We start from the raw sequence: 18,535 nt of genomic DNA, 5'->3' as shown, positions 1-18,535 counted from the left end.
GCCACGGCAAGCGTGGTTCTCAGAACTGCTCCTCCTGTCCCAATGCCAGCCAATCCTCCTGCAACATCGGACGGATCTGCTTACCATGAGCGAAGGGAGAATTTGTCATCCAAATCCCTCCTCACTGAGCTTATCAGCATGGAACCTGAACACCATGAGTTCGCCCACCTAGACATCCCGCAGGATTGTAGGGATATTTTGGCCCAGGCAAGAGCACCTTCTACAATCAGGACGTACAAGTTTAAATGGAAACGATTCTGCCATTGGTGTGCTGCTAACGGAGTTCATCCGATACATTCCACGGCAGAGCAATTGCTACCATTCTTCTTGCACCTAGCCAGTTCTGGACTGTCGCATGCAACCCTAAGGGTTTTTTTCTAGCAGCCATTTCCCGTTTCCGGCAAGATGGATCAAGTTCCCTTTGTTCCTCAAGAATAATCCGCCAATTCTTTAAGGGCCTATTCCGGAAATTTCCGCCAGTTCGGCGTCCTCCTCCGTTGTGGCACCTCAACGTTGTGTTGGCACAATTGATGAGACCTCCGTTTGAGCCCATTCACAAGGCCGACCTAAAATATCTCACTTGGAAAGTAGCTCTACTTCTGGCACTAACGTCTTCTCGTCGTGTCAGTGACATCCATGCTTTCACCATCAAACCTCCGTTCCTGCAGTTCAAACCGGATGCTGCAGTGTTACGCACCAATCCATCATTTCTACCCAAGGTGCCTACTGACTTTCACATTAATGAGCCAGTAATATTAAAGACCTTTTTTGCCAATCCTCAGACACCTGCAGAACAAAGATTACATTCTTTGGACGTCAAGCGGTGTCTTAAGTTCTACATCAGTAAGACAGCTTCTTTCAGGAAATCCGATCAACTTTTTATAGCTTATGGACGCTGTCATAAAGGACGTCAGGTTACTAAACCAACGATTGCACGCTGGATCTCGGCAGCTATTGTCTTCTGCCACCAAAGGGCAAATAAACCTCTGCAGTCTCCAGTGAGGGCACACTCCACTAGGGCAGTGTCATCATCTACTGCCTTATTTGCTGGAGTATCTTTGCAACACATCTGCAGAGCAGCTACGTGGTCGACCAGACACACGTTTACTAAGCACTACTGCTTGGCAACTTTAAGCGAGGAGGATGCTGCGGTGGGACAGGCAGTGCTGCGCAATCTTTTTAAGTAAGGTGAGCCTCTTCCTCCCGCCTCCATATTGTTTCCATATATATTATGCATTTACAATGTTACAGTTGTTCAATACTGTTTTTATGCATAAGAAGATTGATTATCTATATATGTTGAATCTATTTGGCATGGAAACAATGGTGATTGTTACTGCTAGCTATTCTATATTCAAGCATGTGAATCTATGAAAGACACCCTAATACTGGAGAAGAACAATTGTTACTTACCTGTAAACAGGTGGTTCTCCAGTATTGGTGTCTTTCATAGATTCACATGCGACCCTCCCTCCTCCCTTCAGAGGCTCTCTTCTCCTCATGCACTTTACAGTCACTCTTGTGCTACGAAAATCTGAGGTGAGAAGCTCTGAGGAGAAGGTTCTAGAGAGGGGCTGACGCCTGATTGGCTGGAGTTCGGACTTACATAATGACAGAGATAGACTACAAAGGTCTTTTGTCTCTCTCCATTGTATTCCTATGGAGTTTCTCTCTTATAGGTACACTATGTGTGTTTTACACCTATATGCACTAATTATATGATTACTTATGTATATATTTTACTATATATATATATATATGTATATATTGCTATTTTATTTACCGTGGGACTCCCACTCCGACGACGGGGAATATTCAAGCATGTGAATCTATGAAAGACACCAATACTGGAGAACCACCTGTTTACAGGTAAGTAACAATTGTTCTTCTCCAGTATTGATATCTTTCATAGATTCACATGCGACCCACCCTCCTCCCCATACAGCCTCCCCTGGAACTCTTTTTATATGCTTAAATTCCACTTCGGCTCGAAAATTTGAGAGCCTGTGTGGAGAGGGTTCTAGAGGGTGCTATTGCTTGACTGGCTGGAATTTGGACCATTTCTACTGACTAGGCCGAGGTATTAAAGTGAACGTTTTTTCTCTATTAACTTTAATCTTAAAGTCATTACTTACTGTTTTTAATGTACCACTTTGTCAATGGGGAATGATTCAAGCATGTGAATCTATGAAAGATACCAATACTGGAGAACCACATGTTACAGGTAAGTAACTTATTTTCTTCTGTGAAGACAGACTGGAGTTTGCGCTGAAAGGCCACCATGAGGTCTGTAATTCTTGGTCCAACAGTGTTTCTTCATTCGTCTTCTTCTTGTGTCCATGGATACTACTGTTCATGGTCTGGGGATGCAACCTAAATACTAAGGGGTATATTCACAAGAACGTGTGATAACTACCGCAAGAGTAGCCAAACGCAACTCTCAACATCGCAGCCCAACGCAGGAAACGTGGCGGTAGCATGCGATAGTCACCAGATAACACATCAAATGGCCGCGCAAAATCCAACGCCACACCGCAATAATGCGAAACGCGAACACAAAAAAACATGGGACGAGGACAATTGTGGTACAAAAAGTCGCGAAAACCAGCCACAGGCCTGCAAATACCACGTGTCTGGCAGGAAAATGCACCACAAAAAACACAGAAACTACACACCACAAACAAGCCAATTCACGTAGCAACATGGATGCAACTTGACCAAGCGCAGAGGCCAACGCGAACCTCACAACCCTCACAGACCACCAACAAGGAACAACAGGGTTGGGGAAGGCCAAGGAGAAGAGGGAGAGGAAGACGGGTGCAGACCGCAGGAAAACAAGACCAGCGTCACTGAGGTGACAGAACACTACCAGCAACTGACCCACAAGCAGACCACCTGGAATGCAGTCGGAGTGCCGAGGAGGCCAATCCAGGAGGCCAAGAGGCGCCGGCATGATGTGACACCGGAAAACCAGGCACAAACCCGCTGCCAACAGGAAGGCAACAACGGCGACAGGAGTTGGCAGTCCTGCGCCACAGGAGGAGCTGGCGGAAACTGAGGCCACAGTCATCAGTGTGGAGACGGTGCAAGGAGATGGGAGTACGGACACAGCTCGAGAGGACCTAACAGAACATCAACAGGGAGAGTTACCAGCAGGGACTGGGGGGACGGGGGGAGATGGGCACAATGGCACACATGCACAACAAGGCATAGCACACTGCACACCCACAATCACCCAGGATCATGTCCCTGATCCCCTTGGCACACTCAGCACACACACATAGCAAGAACAGCACAACCACATTGACGACAACGTGGTACAACGCGCATAGCCGACACTGCAGAACAGAGGACACAACTGGCTCCACACATGCACAGAAACATGCCTATTATATCTGACAGAGCAGGAAACTGCGAAAAGGAAATGTACGCGTACAACCTCACATCCATCATGTAGTCCAAATGTACTCTGCCCGCAGCAGAATTCAGCACCTCACAAACAGTCACAATGTACATTGTCATACAGTCTGCATGAAGACCAGAACAATGCGCAAACATACATGTCAACACAATGTCAACATGCATCTCCCCTCCACATTGCAGAGGGGCACAGAACACCTCCAGCAGAGCACACAAGACAACACATCTGTGGTGCCGGAGAGGACCACCACACCTTCGACACCGACACCCTACAACAGCCAATGGACATCCCACGCAACCCACCAGCAGGACCCGGGCAGCCAAGCTACTCATAGGAGGACACAGAGCCTACAACAAACCACACAGCAGGAAGCACCCGCAAGCACAGCTGGCTCACGAAACTTCACCCACCCACACATGGCACCCCGTTGCCATGTATCAGCATGCCAAAAGGAGGTGGCTGAACAGGCGTGGTTGGGGTCCGATCCCATGGAAGGTGAACTAGATCACATACGTTGGTGTCCATTACACTTCAGGGACCACCCACACCCCACAAAGGACACCCACACAGCCATAGAGACACATGTATATGCACATTCACAGTACAGGTCCACGCCCAGGGGCAAGCAAATAGCAGTCACACACCCACGTCGGCTCTGCCTATGATGGCCCAGCCCACTCCCCTCACGAATTGAGTGGATGACGACAAAACTACATGTCCAAGCTCCAACCCGCTGCCTGCGGTGACATGTCTTCATCCGCTGTACACAGCACAATATAATGTCGTAGGGCCCAGGGCCCTCATGCATACGACAAGACCACAGGGACACACGCAGATATCATATTGAACTGGCTATGGGCACGTGCGCCCAGCCCCTTTATTGGCAGGGCCACATGTACAGTGATGCCTGTGCTGGATGTGTGTGGGGTGAGTGTAAGCCAGCATGCACTGAGTGCTTGGTGCTGGCAACCACTTGAACAATGGACACCAGTGCAACGGGAACTGGAAACGCCTGCATAACAGAGTCAATGCTGAGCAACATGGAGGGAGACAGAGAAAGTCCAGAGGACACACAACATGCAAACAGAAGTGTCAGTGAGTTGCAGTGCAGTGTCGTTGGGGCATTAGAGATGAGTGCGCTCATGTCAAGAAAAAGTCTCGGATTGTGTTCCTTCGAGATATTCCTGATGCAGATGCAGTGTGGTATGTGAGACCTGCATCAGCTTCCTCAACAACGTCCCGGGTCTCCCACACTGCTTGAGATGACATTGCTGCGCAGCCTCTCCACAGCACAAAACACAAACAGTAACGGACGATGGCTTGCGGGGCACTGAATCAGTGGCACCTGGAGTGCTGAGCAGGGTATCAGTCTGATGATGGCATCCACGACAGGTGTTTTGCAACTCCGTAGGTTTGTCAGGGCCACCGTTTCGACTCTGGCAGATGGCGGTTGGAGGTTGTCCTGGCGGAGGTGGCGTGTGCCTCCTGCGGTGATGCGACGTCCGGGCTGGTCAAGACTCGATTTGATGTGTGAGCCCTGGTGGTCCGCAGTTGAGGCCGGAGGCAGTGGACAGCGCAGGGCCACATACACATGCAAAAACAATAGTTGATGGACAGAATGCAGAACAATGTCATACATTCACCCCAGTACAGAGATCTGGGCCTAAATCCATCGTTTGTTTGCTCACCATGCCGTTCCAGTTTGAACCCAGCCATATGCAAATCAGTCTTGACCCTGTGCCTCATGGGTACAGTCTAGCCCGAACTGCCAAGCCACATGCACATGGCGTCGATGATCCCAGGACCACCGTCACAGAGGTCAACCAATATTCATTCAGACAGGGTCCCTGACATGATCTGCACAGAGTTAGTGGCCCCGGATGCACAGCGGCCGGCACAGGGACCCTGCCACGGGACGGTGACTTGCGGTGCAGTCAGATGGGCCATGTGACCTGAGCGGGTCCTCATCAATGTCCGAGGTGTATGTTGCGGAGTGTTTCAGAGGACAGTGGAAGGTGTCCTCCAGGGCATGATGTGAAAGGTCTGATGTTATCCGGAAGCAGCAAATGGTGGGGTGGAATGCCACGGCCTCGTTTTCGCCATGAAGTTAGTATCACCGCCATGATGGCGATGAAAACCCCAAGTCCATGGACTCAGTCGCCCCCAAAGTCCAACCAGAAAGTGACCATGGGTCTCGGGGAATAGACATCTTGGCACCGGGGCTGAAAGGGGATGCAGTCTGCGATGAGGCCTGTACAATGACATGAATCTTCCATAAACAAATCGAGGCTGAATTCGGAGGTGTGTGTGACCTATTTGACCTTAGTGTAGGCCAGAAGCAGCGGTCAGCAAGGGCCCATAGCCAGCTGTTGTTGGCTCGCTATGCATAGAGTTATTGGCAACAGGGCAGTTGTCGATAGTGTTCGATCACCTTCGTAATGATGTTCCTATTCCCTCCGAGCTGCAACGTGTCATCCTCTCACTCTACTTGCGTGCGAAAATATGTAATCTGCCGCTGAACAATCGATGTTCAGTTCCAATTCAGTGACCTACTGGGGCGCAGCGTAGGCCGAGGGCAATAGTCCGCGAAGGCCCCCAGACATGTGTGGTTGTGATGCTATGCACAGAGTTGGTGGCACCACTTCAAAGGGAGTACACTGATGTAAAGTCTACAATGAACATATGTACTCTGCCATTGTGTAATCAAGACTCAGTTCCAAATGTGTGACCTACTTGACCATAGTGTAGGCCGGTGGCGGCAGTAGAGTATGTCAACGAGAAAAGGCTAAAGCAGGCCTGTGTCGTGGAGGCCGTGATGGTCTGAGAGGCTGCCAAGGACGCGGCACTCGGGAGTGGAGCTTGCGCAGGCTCGTGGTGGGCCCTCCTTGACACACGCCGGTGTCTGAAGGTGATCAGTGTGGCCTGGTTGTGCAGGGGCGGGCCTGCAGGCTTTGGGGTCCAGCGGGCGGGGGTACGGCAGGCGCACAGGATCACAGGCAACTCCGCTCATGAGGTCGGCGTCTGCCTCGTGGCGTGGTGTGTGGTGCCGCCCTGGCAGAGATGTTGGCCTGTCCAGAAGAGGACCACGTCCAGGGCTACGTGCTTTTTATTCACACCCCTATGCTGGCCTGGCGTACGCTGGGCCATCCCACTCCTTTCACGCTTATGGGGGGGACGTTACAGGCAATATTTCCACGAACTCCCCCACTGGCTGGTTGCGTCCACTGTCCACTACACTCCATACACCAGCGGTGTATGTCGCCATGGATATGGGTGTGTTCCACATGCTGCAGTCCTTCCAGCACATCTCCGCCACTCTTGGCATTGTGTACTTTCCCATTCATCAGTCACTTGCCTCCTCCACACAAGCCTGGTTGCCAGCTCTCCCCACATTCGGCTATTGTGTGGCTGGGGTGCCATGCTGTTGATGGCTCATGTTCACAGCTTGCCCAGGTTACCGTTGTGAGTTGTTCTGTCATGTATGGTGAGTGGGCATGTTGTTTTGCATGTTGGTTGTGATTTTGTGTCGTGTGCATTGCCAGTGTTGTGAGTTGCATGGTTGTGGAGTTCAGGTGGGTGTGTTGTTCATTTTGTACTTGCCAAGGGATTGTGCATTTCCCTTGGTGCCATCCTGGTAATGCTAGGTGCTGATGGACTGTCCGAGGATGAAGGTATCATGCACACTGGCGGGGAATTTGTAGGCGACATCGGTGGAGGTTCCACGGTGTTCGGTTGTTGCCTGCACATTGATGTGAGACGTGTGCTTTCTGTAGCAGTGTTTGTGTGCTGTGTCACAAGGGGGCGCATGTAGGACATGTGTGCTGTGGATTGCACCCCAACATGTGCGTGCATCCAGCTATGGCACATGGTCCTTTGTTGGACTTGGCCCTTTTTGCAGGGTCATCCCTAAACTTTTTGACTTCCTCCTGCATTTTTTCTGACCTGTTGTTGGCTGTTTTATGACTCTGGGCACTTTACCACTGCTGATCAGTGCTAAAGTGCATATGCTCTCCCCATTGTAAATTGCTATGTTGGTTGGATTCCATAATTGGCTTATTTGGTTTACTGTCAGACCCCAGTAAAGTGCACCAGGAGTGCCAGGGCGTGTAAATACAAATGCCGCTGGTGGGCTTGCAGCACCGGTTGTGCCACCCCCAGAAGGGGCCTGGTAAAATGTGTCTAGGGTCTGCTATTGCAGAACCTGCGTGCAGTCTGGTACTGACATGCTGACTGGCAAGTGCACACACTTGCCAGTCCCTAAACCTTCCCTTAACTTCATGTTAGTCACCCCTATGGTAGGCCCAAGGGCAGGGTGCATTGTAGCATAAGGTAGGACAAGCCCTGATGTGTGTGGCATGTCCTAATAGTGAATTACAGCCATTATCGTTTTTCACTATTGTAAGGCTACCCTGTTCTCATAGGCCAGAATGGGCTGTTAAGATTGTTACACCCTATGATCCTAACAGACCCAGGGAACATGGAAGACAATCGAGTTTAGCATGCCTGAACTCAGAAAAATAAGGTACATCTTTTCGTAAGGTTTATTTTAATATTCTGCGTTTGCAAATGCCACTTTTAGAAAGTTGGCCTTTGCTTGCCTAACCATTTCAGCCCGCCTCTGCGTGATGTGTACCTGCTGTCTGGCTTGCGTGAGTGACAGGGCTGGGGAAACCCAGATGGGCAGGGCTAGGTAGCCTGGTGGTGAATAGAAAGATTGACAGGTAGATGGGTGGGAGGAGTACACCTGTACTCTGAATAGGACTGTGCTCTGCCACTACAATGCCGGCTCCGCCCCCTGTGGAGCGTCTGATGACTCTGCCCTGCACTCTAAAAGAAGAAGCCTGCATTGCGTCAACAAAGTGCTTCAGAACTGGACTGAACTAGGCAAGGGCCCCCTTGGCCTGGGAGAACAAAAGAAATGTAGTATAAATGTAGGAGCCCTGCTCCTAAGAAATCAGATCCGCTTTGAACCAAGAAGAATCTCTCCCTGAGGAGGAGGCGCCGGTAAAGCTGTAAGGAGGAAGACTGTCCCTATCCTGGGGGACTGGCCTGCAGTGGTGACCTTGCTGCCAAAGGAGAGAAGAGGAACCTTTTGCTAGAGACTTTGCTTTATTTTATTCTCAAGAAACTTGTGCTTTTCAAAACGATCTCCAAGGGCTTGGAAGCGAACATGCCCCCTGAACTGAGCCCCAGGACCATTAGGCTCATCCTGACCTTCACTCGCCTGCCGCTGGACTGTGGTGTTCCTTCCCTCGCTGGAGCTGTGACTCTCGTGCCCCCCCAGCCCCTCCTTGAGCCGTGACCGGACTACTTAGCCGCCCCTGCCTTGGGAAGAGCCTCGCTCGATCAGAGCCGCTCTCCCTACGCCGTGCTGGGCTGCCCCCGTCATCTCGCTCGCCGGAGGCTCGCTGCGCACCTTCACCCCTCCCGCCGAAATCGGCCTTGTGAGCATCTTCAAGCCTCGGACGGCCCGGACGTAGAAAGCGTGCCCGGCTGCCCCGCTTTGCTCACTTGCCAACCTGTAACACCCCGCTCTTGCTGTGAGCCTGAAGGACCAGACCCCCCTCGTGAAGCGTGGAAGCCCCGGACGCCGCCTCGCCCTTCTGAATTAGCCGCTGAGTGTCCCGCAACCGCCTTCACGAAAAGAGACTGTACTTACGAACTCGACCGCGAGCTCGCATCGGATCCAGGGTCCGCAACGTTCTGTTTTCCCTGCCGTCTGACGCGTGCCTCCCGGTTGCCGCCTCAGAGCGAAGTGCGTGAAGGCCCACAGTTCACCTTGTTGCCCGCATAAGAACTTTCCGTATAAAGAGAACTTTCCGTATTCATAAAGATCGTGGCCCCACCGTTTCACTGTTACCGGGTCTTGTATTATATCTGCTGAAAATATATAAAAGCCGTATTTTTGTATACAACCTGCCTGGTGTCCATTTGTGGTGCATGCAACGAGTTTACTGTGTGTATAATTGCAAATGCTTAACCGTGTACGCCCTGAGGTTTAGCCTTGACTGCTCGCGCCACGCACCTAGAGGGTGAGCAGGGGTTATTCTACGGAGTCATCCTTCGCCCTGACTAGAAGTAAAGGGTCCCTGCTTGTCGCTGGTACTTGCCTGCGCCAACCAGAGCCCCCTCATTTCTAACATCCTTGCTTGGTCTCCAGCGGATCCTGCTCATTATGTTGGACGTATGCGGACTGGGGTACCAGGCTGATGATGATATCCAGGATAGGTGTGAGGGACTGGGATGTGGCTGGCTGTGTGACTCCTCCGACTGTGGCGGGTGTTGGTTGGGGGGTACCGGGGGCCAACAGGAACAGCACAGCAAGCAGCTTTGTGTGGGGTGGGATGTTGGTTGTCTGCTGTATTGGTGCAGTCGGCCTGTTGGGCGTTGTTGGTCATGATGCGTGCAATGGTTGTCCTTTGGAGCCTGTATTGGGCAATGACATTGTCTGGTGTTGGGTCTGTGAGGCTGGTGTGTTTCCTGGGGGTGCGCTGTCTTTGTCAGCGCTGCCTGGGTGGTGGTCCGGAGGGGTGTTCCGGGTGCTGTATGGGGTCCTGGGGTGGTGGCGGTGGGTGTTGTGGCCCTTTTGGGTGTCCGGCCCGCATGACCAGTGGCTCCATGGCATCTGCTGCCCTTCCGATGTGGCTGTGGGCTGGGCTCCCTTTTGTGGTGCAGGTTGTGGTCCGACTTAGCACCAGGTCAGAGCAGGTGTTATTTTCCTGCTGCTAACGCGCCTTATCGCCTGTTTTGTGTTCTTATCGCAGTTCTGGCTGTTCGTTGTGAATGGTGTGGAGTGGTGTTGTCACTGCTTTTGGCGTGGAAACGCCTACTCTGCATCTCATTAGCGATAGTAGCGGGGGTCATCCGTGGCAATTTATTTTGCGGCTGCTATTGCTGGTAAACTGGTGCTGTGGGCTGTTCGCACCAGCTTGTGATTGGGGTGATAAGTTTATCGCAACTTTGGCTGACATATATATATATATATATTTTTTCGTTCTTTCACACAACGGTAAAGATTGACGACGCTGTGTTCTGGCCAAATAATTTATTGGGACAGCTTGGAAGGACGTGTTTCGCCTGCCCAGCAGGCTTGTTCACCAATAGTTTAACCATTTTGAAATCGGTCATTTTAAACCGCAATGCATGAATACAGAATCACGTGATACAAACTACAATTGCAGTGTGTTGAAAGAAAGACTAGTAGTTCTTAATATCGAACGTCTCTAGTCTTAGCTGATTGTTTCATGAAAAATAAATCTATTACATATAATGATACATTAGTATTTGATACATTAACGGGTACTGGTTAAAGATTCGAGCAGATCGTTAAACAGATTTTTGAAATTCATTTTTCTAGTTTTCAATAAAACTTTATGCAACCATTATAGGTCGCACGTACTCCTCTTGTTTAATCACGCTAACAAGAGGAGTACGTGCGACCTATAATGGTTGCATAAAGTTTTTTTGAAAACTAGAAAAATGAATTTCAAAAATCTGTTTAACGATCTGCTCGAATCTTTAACCAGTACCTGTTAATGTATCAAATACTAATGTATCATTATATGTAATAGATTTATTTTTCATGAAACAATCAGCTAAGACTAGAGACGTTCGATATTAAGAACTACTAGTCTTTCTTTCAACACACTGCAATTGTAGTTTGTATCACGTGATTCTGTATTCATGCATTGCGGTTTAAAATGACCGATTTCAAAATGGTTAAACTATTGGTGAACAAGCCTGCTGGGCAGGCGAAACGCGTCCTTCCAAGCTGTCCCAATAAACTATTTGGCCAGAACACAGCGTCGTCAATCTTTACCGTTGTGTGAAAGAACGAAAAAATACTACGGACCCTGCCTGGGTGGTCCTTTGTGACGACGCACCCGTTGGTTTGGTGAGCGGCGGCTGTACCGAGGAGAAGAGAAGTGAATATATATATATATATATATATATATATATATATATATATATATATATATATATATATATATATATATATATATTACCTACTGGCGGTCGCCAGTAGGTAGTTATAGTTAGGACCACGTTTCCATAGGAAATCCGCAACATTCTATTTTGAATAACTTTGCCGCCGGTTGGCGAATCCTCGCGAATTGTTCAAAAGAGGTGGGGCGCTACGCTCCGCTCCTACCCTGAAAGTCTCGGGGGGATTCGTCAAGCGGGGGCTGAGATAAAAGGGGGGTCCCAAAACGCGTTTTTCCCATGCATTTTTCCATAGGACCTTTAGACACAGCTACAGCCCGAACGGCTGAACAGAATTACTTGAAATTTGGCAGAGAGGTAGTCCTCAGGTCAAGGAAGTGCCTTTTGTAGGTTTGGTGTAAATCTGTTCAGTAGATTCTGAGAAAATAGCCTTTAAATCAATATATATATCTGAGCCAGCTTACGGTGCGCTTACGGTGCGCTTACCGTACGCGTATGGTGGCGTGCGCGAGCGCGATTCTGATTGGCCCTTAGATCTTAGTAAACATTCGAATCGGTCGAAACCAGGAAGCGGCGGCCGCAATTTTCTCTCTCGCACTCTGACAGTGGGTTGAAAAACAAAGTGCAAAAATATGTAAAGGGGCTGTTTACACAGCTCCCAAGCACCTAGCCATGTCGAGGGAGTCCCCAACGATCCCCCAAGTGAAAAAAGGCAATTTTAATTTTTTCGAAAATTTCGCCGATTACGCTTACCGTACGCGTACGGTCAGAAATAATAAAAAAAAATTATCCACATTCTCCCCACCCCGTGTGCAAAAGGTGCCCGAAGGTCACCTTTTGTGCATGGCTTAATAGAGCTTAACAAAACATATATTTTACCTGTCACAACGATGCTCATCATATGTCCTCCATGTGCGCACGGTGCGCGAAGCGCATCGTGCGTTCATGGCCCATCTAGCGCACGGAACGAACTGCGTTAAGTGGGCGCGCACGCCACAAATGGCGTAAAGTAACTTAGCATTTAAAAAACCGTACAAATTCACTGAAAAAACCATAGGTTTCACACACGTTATAGTTAGGAATTAGCATTTAAAAAACCTTGCAAATTCACTGAAAAAACCATAGGTTTCACACATGTTATAGTTAGCTGGACATTTTACTGATAAAAAACCAATGAAATTCCCCCGTTATAGTTACTGTAGGCAACTATAAATCACGCGACCGTAATCCTCTGCTGATGACATATGTGTCTTTATGAAAAAAAATATTTGTAATATATGTATAGCTAAAATTTAATGGAAGAAGACATGGGCAAATAAGTGTCTAAATACAGTATTAGCATCAGCAGAGGATTACGGTCGCGTGAGTTATAGTTGCCTACAGTAACTATAACGGGGGAAATTCATTGGTTTTTTATCAGTAAAATGTCCAGCTAACTATAACATGTGTGAAACCTATGGTTTTTTCAGTGAATATATATATATATATATATATACACACGTATCACACATATCTCATTTTTTCTCATACCAATGCAGCTCCCATCTAGGAGGCTAAACAATGATGTGAGATGGTGATCTCCGGGGTTCTCACCTACCCGGAACTACAGCGACCAGGATCCCTCGCGAATAGGAAACGGAACTGTGAGGGCAGATACAGGCAACACCTGACCCGGGGAAAAGACGCACCCACCTTTCCTGTTTCCCTACAGCACGGTTCGGAGGCGGAGAGGGGAGGAGTTGACCCCGGAAACACTACGACCTCACCAGTAAAAGAGAGGCAAACCCAGGAGGAAGTGTTGTCGTTGACCTGCGGAAGGAGAAGGCATCGTGTGGAGACAAGCCCGGAAGCACAGCAGGACACAAAGCAGAAAGCTGGGCGAGAGGACGGCGACCCTAACGGAGACAAGGAGGAGGAGACAAGCCCGGAAGTGCAGCAGGACGTGGAGCGGAACGCCGGGCGAGTGGACGGCAACCATAGCGGAGAATAGGAAGAGGAGACAGACATCCACTGGACGGAAGAGTGGTGGCGTCCACCGGAGGAAGCTGAAGAGATGGGGAAGGAGGGTTGTTATTACCGAGGGAGGGGATAAGGGTTAAAGTAAGCACGGGCACCACAGAGTTCCTCTCAGAGAGATGCCGAGCCTTGACCACTGTTATTGCACTATTTGTTTTCTTTAACCCTCAACCCGAACCCTGAGCACCGTTACTGCACTATTTGTTTTATTTAACCCTCATCCCTATCCCTGAGATTAGCCACATTTACATCCAGTAGTGCCTTCTTTACCCACCCTGGATGAAACGCGCCTATGGTCACCGACTGTATTCCGTAGACACTACCGGGTGTAGGTGACGGGTTATTTACGGTGTCACAGTAATACTGACGGCCTCCATTTCTTTCCTCTTGGCGAGCCTCCGGGTGAAGTTAACACAACGGACGAGCCAGCAAACCACACCCTGCACGCCGGCCCTGAAGAAGAAGGAGCTAATCAAGCGTCTGGATGCTATCAACCCAAGAGAGATAAGACCAATCTAGAGGAAGAACGCACCAACCCTGTTGTAAAACCTAAAACTGTGACTGATGACAATAAAACATCTACTATCAGACAATATATTCAGCCTCCACGTCTATATATCCGCCCTGCACTCCCACAAATGTAATAAACATATAAACTGCTTTTGCAAAATACATAATATATATATAAAAAACACTAAAGGTCAAGTAACACTTGAGCTCTGTTTTTTAATGAGTAAACCTCACGAAGAAAACTGCAAAATAAAGCAGACATTGTTAGCCTACAGGCTTCATTGTAAACCAATAGCATAGAAAATCAAAGCATTTTCATACAAAACTGGCTCCGTGCCTTTAAGGCAGCCATGACCCCAAGCTTTCCATCATGCCTCTGGGATGACAGTTAGGTCAGTTGTTCTTTCCGGCTCCTTCAGTCAGGACCCTGGATTCACAGCTCTTCCTTTTTAGGTCTCGCCTGAGCCAGCGCTTTAGCGCTGCTCTGGCGAGAGCTTTAGTAAATGGGTGATTTGGAAGTGCAAACCAGTGCTTTCAGGCCTCCAAATACATTGCATGTGCGCCGGGCGCGCGCACCATTTGGCCTGATCACTTTCGCGGCCGCGTTGATGTTCTCAGTGAGCCGCGCGGCCACTGAGAACATCAAAGCGGCTGCGAAAGTGCTCACCATTTGCCAGCCTGCGTGCCTCTCTCCCCTACCCCCTCCCTTATCCCACTTCCTGCTTGTTTAAAGCTACATAAACATGCTGCTTGGACTCTGCTGCAGTTTGTGCCCCGTTATGTCTTACAGCAAAACTTTGTCTCACGTGCCTTTGCAAATGTATAGTAAATCTGGGCACGATTTGTTTATATCGTAAATTGTAGAAGCACTTTCACCCATGTCTTCTTCCATCGATGAACAGACGCCTTGCTTTGAGCAAGTCACATGAAATGCACATTTATTTTCAAAACTCAGGGTTATTAACAAGCCCCTTAAACCGCAAGTGTTACTTTTTATGTGATGAAAAGTGACGGGGCTTGTAAATAAGCTGTCACCTGGTACAGCAGAAACCTCCAAAATGAGCAGCAACACTTTCCTGAAGGGCCCCTCATGTTTGAGAGGCGTGCTGGGATTTGAGTACATGATATACGGTACAGTGCAGGGCCCCTCCGAATCATGGCTTTGGTCGAATTCTGTGCAGGCCTCCCTGGTTCAAGGGCTGCTTCTGAATGTCATTTCTTTGTGTGCCTAAATATAGCATATCACAACACCTCCCCATTCAGGGCGCTTCTAAGACGGCCGCCACAGAGCCCTACCTGAGCAGCAAATGCAATTAAGGCCGTCCGAAGCAGCCTTTTGGCAGACGAGCTACCGAGATGACAGCTGCAGCACAGAGAGCATATGCGGAGGGCTGGGCGCGCTGCAATGGGAATCGGTCGTTTTACAAAACAAGCATTGGCATAGCCAATAGGTCTCGCTTTGGGGACCTTATAAGTGTTTAGCCATGCAACAGTTGCATAACTAAATACTTATAAGGTCCCAAAAGCGAGACCTATTGGCTATGCCAATGCTTGTTGCTGAGAGCCCCCTAAAGCAAAATGTTTTGAAGCCAGGGCCCCCCTGCAAAACTTTATGACAGGAATCGGGAAACAGGAGAGGCAGAGCTGAGCGCAGCGGTGGAGCTTTTGAAAGCATATCAGGGCTACTTTTTTGTAGCTCATAAGCCACAATAAATGTGAAACATATAATAGGAGAAATCATCAAACAAAAACAGATATTGACTAATTAACAGTTCTCTCCATTATTTGGTTATTGTGAGCCCCTCACACTCCTGGGCCCCGATGCAACTGCACCTACTGCACAAATGATAGCAGTCTACCTCCCCCGCCCCTTTCACAACTTACCGGCCATGCCTGGCCATCACTCCAATCTTGAAACAGGTTATCCAGCACTTTTTTTTTTTATGTAGGGAGGACTCCGCCCACGGGCATTGGAAAACTTTACATAAGCACCATTTACATTACACAAACACAAGGTCATATTCATTTTTTTTTTAAAGGAGTTTTATATAGTGCAAACTTGACCCGAATCGGGTATCAGAGCACTTTACATAGCACCATTTGCGTTTCATGAGGACACATTCAGTTTTGTTAGGCACGGGGAGATTAAGTGATATGCCCAGAATCACAGGATGTTCAGAGTCATTGCCTATACTCGAACCCGGTTCCCCGGGTTCGAGGCTGACAGCCCTAGCCGTTAGGCCAACTCCCTCCCAATTTTTATATTTCTTTTATATTTTTGGCACTGGACGACTAAGTGATTTGAGTTGAGCTGACAAGAGGACCTGAACTAGGGTCTAAAGTAGGCAGCTCTCGTCATTATGCCACATTGCCTCCCTTTTAGAAACAAGCATTGGCATAGCCAATAGGTCTCGCCTTTGGGGCCTCATAAGTATTTAGTTATGCAGCACAATATCCTTGGTGCAACAACACCAACTGTTGCATGGCTAAACACTTATAAGGTCCCTAAGGCGAGACCTATTGGCTATGCCAATGCTTGTTTGACTTTCTGTCAAAAAATACTTGATATTTTTGAAGATTTTTTGCTTTCACTTGACGTCTTTTAGCCTTAGAGTGAGAGTGAAACCTTTTTTGAGTCCCAGAAAAGGTTTATTTCTGTCAGAAATGCCTTCCTTGTTTGATCCTTGCCCTGCCTGTGGCAAGAAGAAGGCTAGATCAGACACACATCCTGTGTGTATCCTCTGCCTCCCTGATTCTCACTCTTCTGCCACTTGTCATCATTGCAAGAAGTTATCGAGAAGGACCATCACAGACAGGGAGAGAATTCGACTTTATGGTCTCTCTAAAAGAGGTAGGTCTCCAGTGAGGCAGCAGAAGAGGAGGACTCGGTCGACGTCGAAAGCCAAAGTCCCGACCTGTTCTGCGTCGGGATCGACGTCGAAGCTGCCAGCAACGAAGAAATCGTCGACGAAGACTACAGTGGTGCCGACGCATCATTTTTCCAAGAAATCGACGACGCTCTCAACGTCGACGAAGGGAAAAGGTCCTTCGTTGTCAACCAGGCAACAATCAAGGTCGAAGAGCAAGTCTCCGTCGATGCTGGCCAGGCGTTCGACGTCGAGGCACATCACTCCATCGTCGCCACATCAACAGCGATCGCATCGAGGCGAAGGTCTCCGTCGAGGTTGTAGGAGAGTAGGGTCTGCTTTCTATGTTCACCCCCACTTTTTGCTTTTGCTTTACTGGTTTTCGACTTAGATGTGGCTGTGTGCCTGCTAATCAGACCCACAGCCCTGCTGTTCTCTCTCTAAATTAATACTATGTACTTTAGGTGCATAACCCAATTGGATAGGATCACCCTATTGGCCCCTGTACAGTGTACCTTAGGTACCCAGGGCATAGGTGTACCCTAGGCCTACCAGGGGCTGCAGCATGTATTATGCCACCCCTGGCCTGGCCTTCCATTATGACACAACTGGCTGATCACTCAGCTGGGGCAAGGTCGTGTAACCACTCCTTGCTTAGGTGTAGTATTCCTATAGCTACCTTAACATATAGACACATGTGTACCTATGAGCCACTCCTATGGCAGGCCTTAACAATCCTGGAGGCAGAGTGCTTGGTAACATGTGAGATGGGGCTCTAGCATGAGCTGAGCCTGTCTGCAGCTTTCGGAACCATGTCCTTAGAGCTGTTCTATGATATAGCCTACCATATACTCTTGAAGTGCCTTATAATCTTAAACGGTTATGGTAACTATGGTTTGGCTTTATCAAAGCATGTTGTGTAAGGTGTCTAACACTTTGGAATAATACCCCCATCCCATTTCCGGGGATGAGGATATTATCCCTCCCTTCTAGAGGGAGAAGACATGTTGAAACCTACTTACCCGGTTAAAGTTAACCAGAGCCCCAGCATCACAAAATGGATGCTGCTGCCACAACACAAGTCTGACCTCCTGCTGCTGGGAGTGATCCCGGCACTGGAGGCTTGGACAATAGGTTTCCTGCCTTGGGAGGTGCGAGCACCACCCCAGACAGGCCTTAGTGTATTAGGGCAGGGAGGGATGAAAGAAACGAGACACTGCCTGGGGCACACAAGGTGTCCCATGCATAGTCCAGTTCAAACCGGTGCTGGGGCACTCCAGCCCCAGTCCTGGCGCGAAACTGGACAAAGGGAAGGGGGTGTAACCACCCCTCTCCTAGGTCCCACCCATAAGGCGTGACCTAGCAGGCAACCCAGCCCCCCAGATTAGTATAAGTGTGGTAGCTGGGCCCCAGGAGATTAGATTATCCTGAACCTGCAACTTGAACAGAAACTCTGGACCTTCGTCATTCGACGAAAGAAGAAGACTGAAGAATCTCCCTTGTGGCCAAGGAGTGGCTACCCTGTGCAAACAGGCACCATCAAGAGACTTACCCTTTGCTTTGCTGAAGTTCTACGAGGGACCGACTGCAGAGCCTGACCAGAGACTTGACCTCCAGACTTCTCCGACCGTGATCCACATCCACAGCCGAGCTGAGATCCGTGGAGGCGACGAGAGACGTGGGACCGGCTACCTGGGAAAAGTGGCGAGTATCTTCCAGCGCAGCTTCTGAGGCACCCTCGAAGTTGTGCACCGGGGATTGAGAAGCCCCAACCCCA

The sequence above is a fragment of the Triturus cristatus genome, chromosome 8 (assembly GCF_964204655.1).
Source record: "Triturus cristatus chromosome 8, aTriCri1.1, whole genome shotgun sequence".
Taxonomy (NCBI): domain Eukaryota; kingdom Metazoa; phylum Chordata; class Amphibia; order Caudata; family Salamandridae; genus Triturus; species Triturus cristatus.
The sequence above is the reverse complement of the archived record's forward strand: the minus strand, read 5'-3'. Positions refer to the sequence as shown.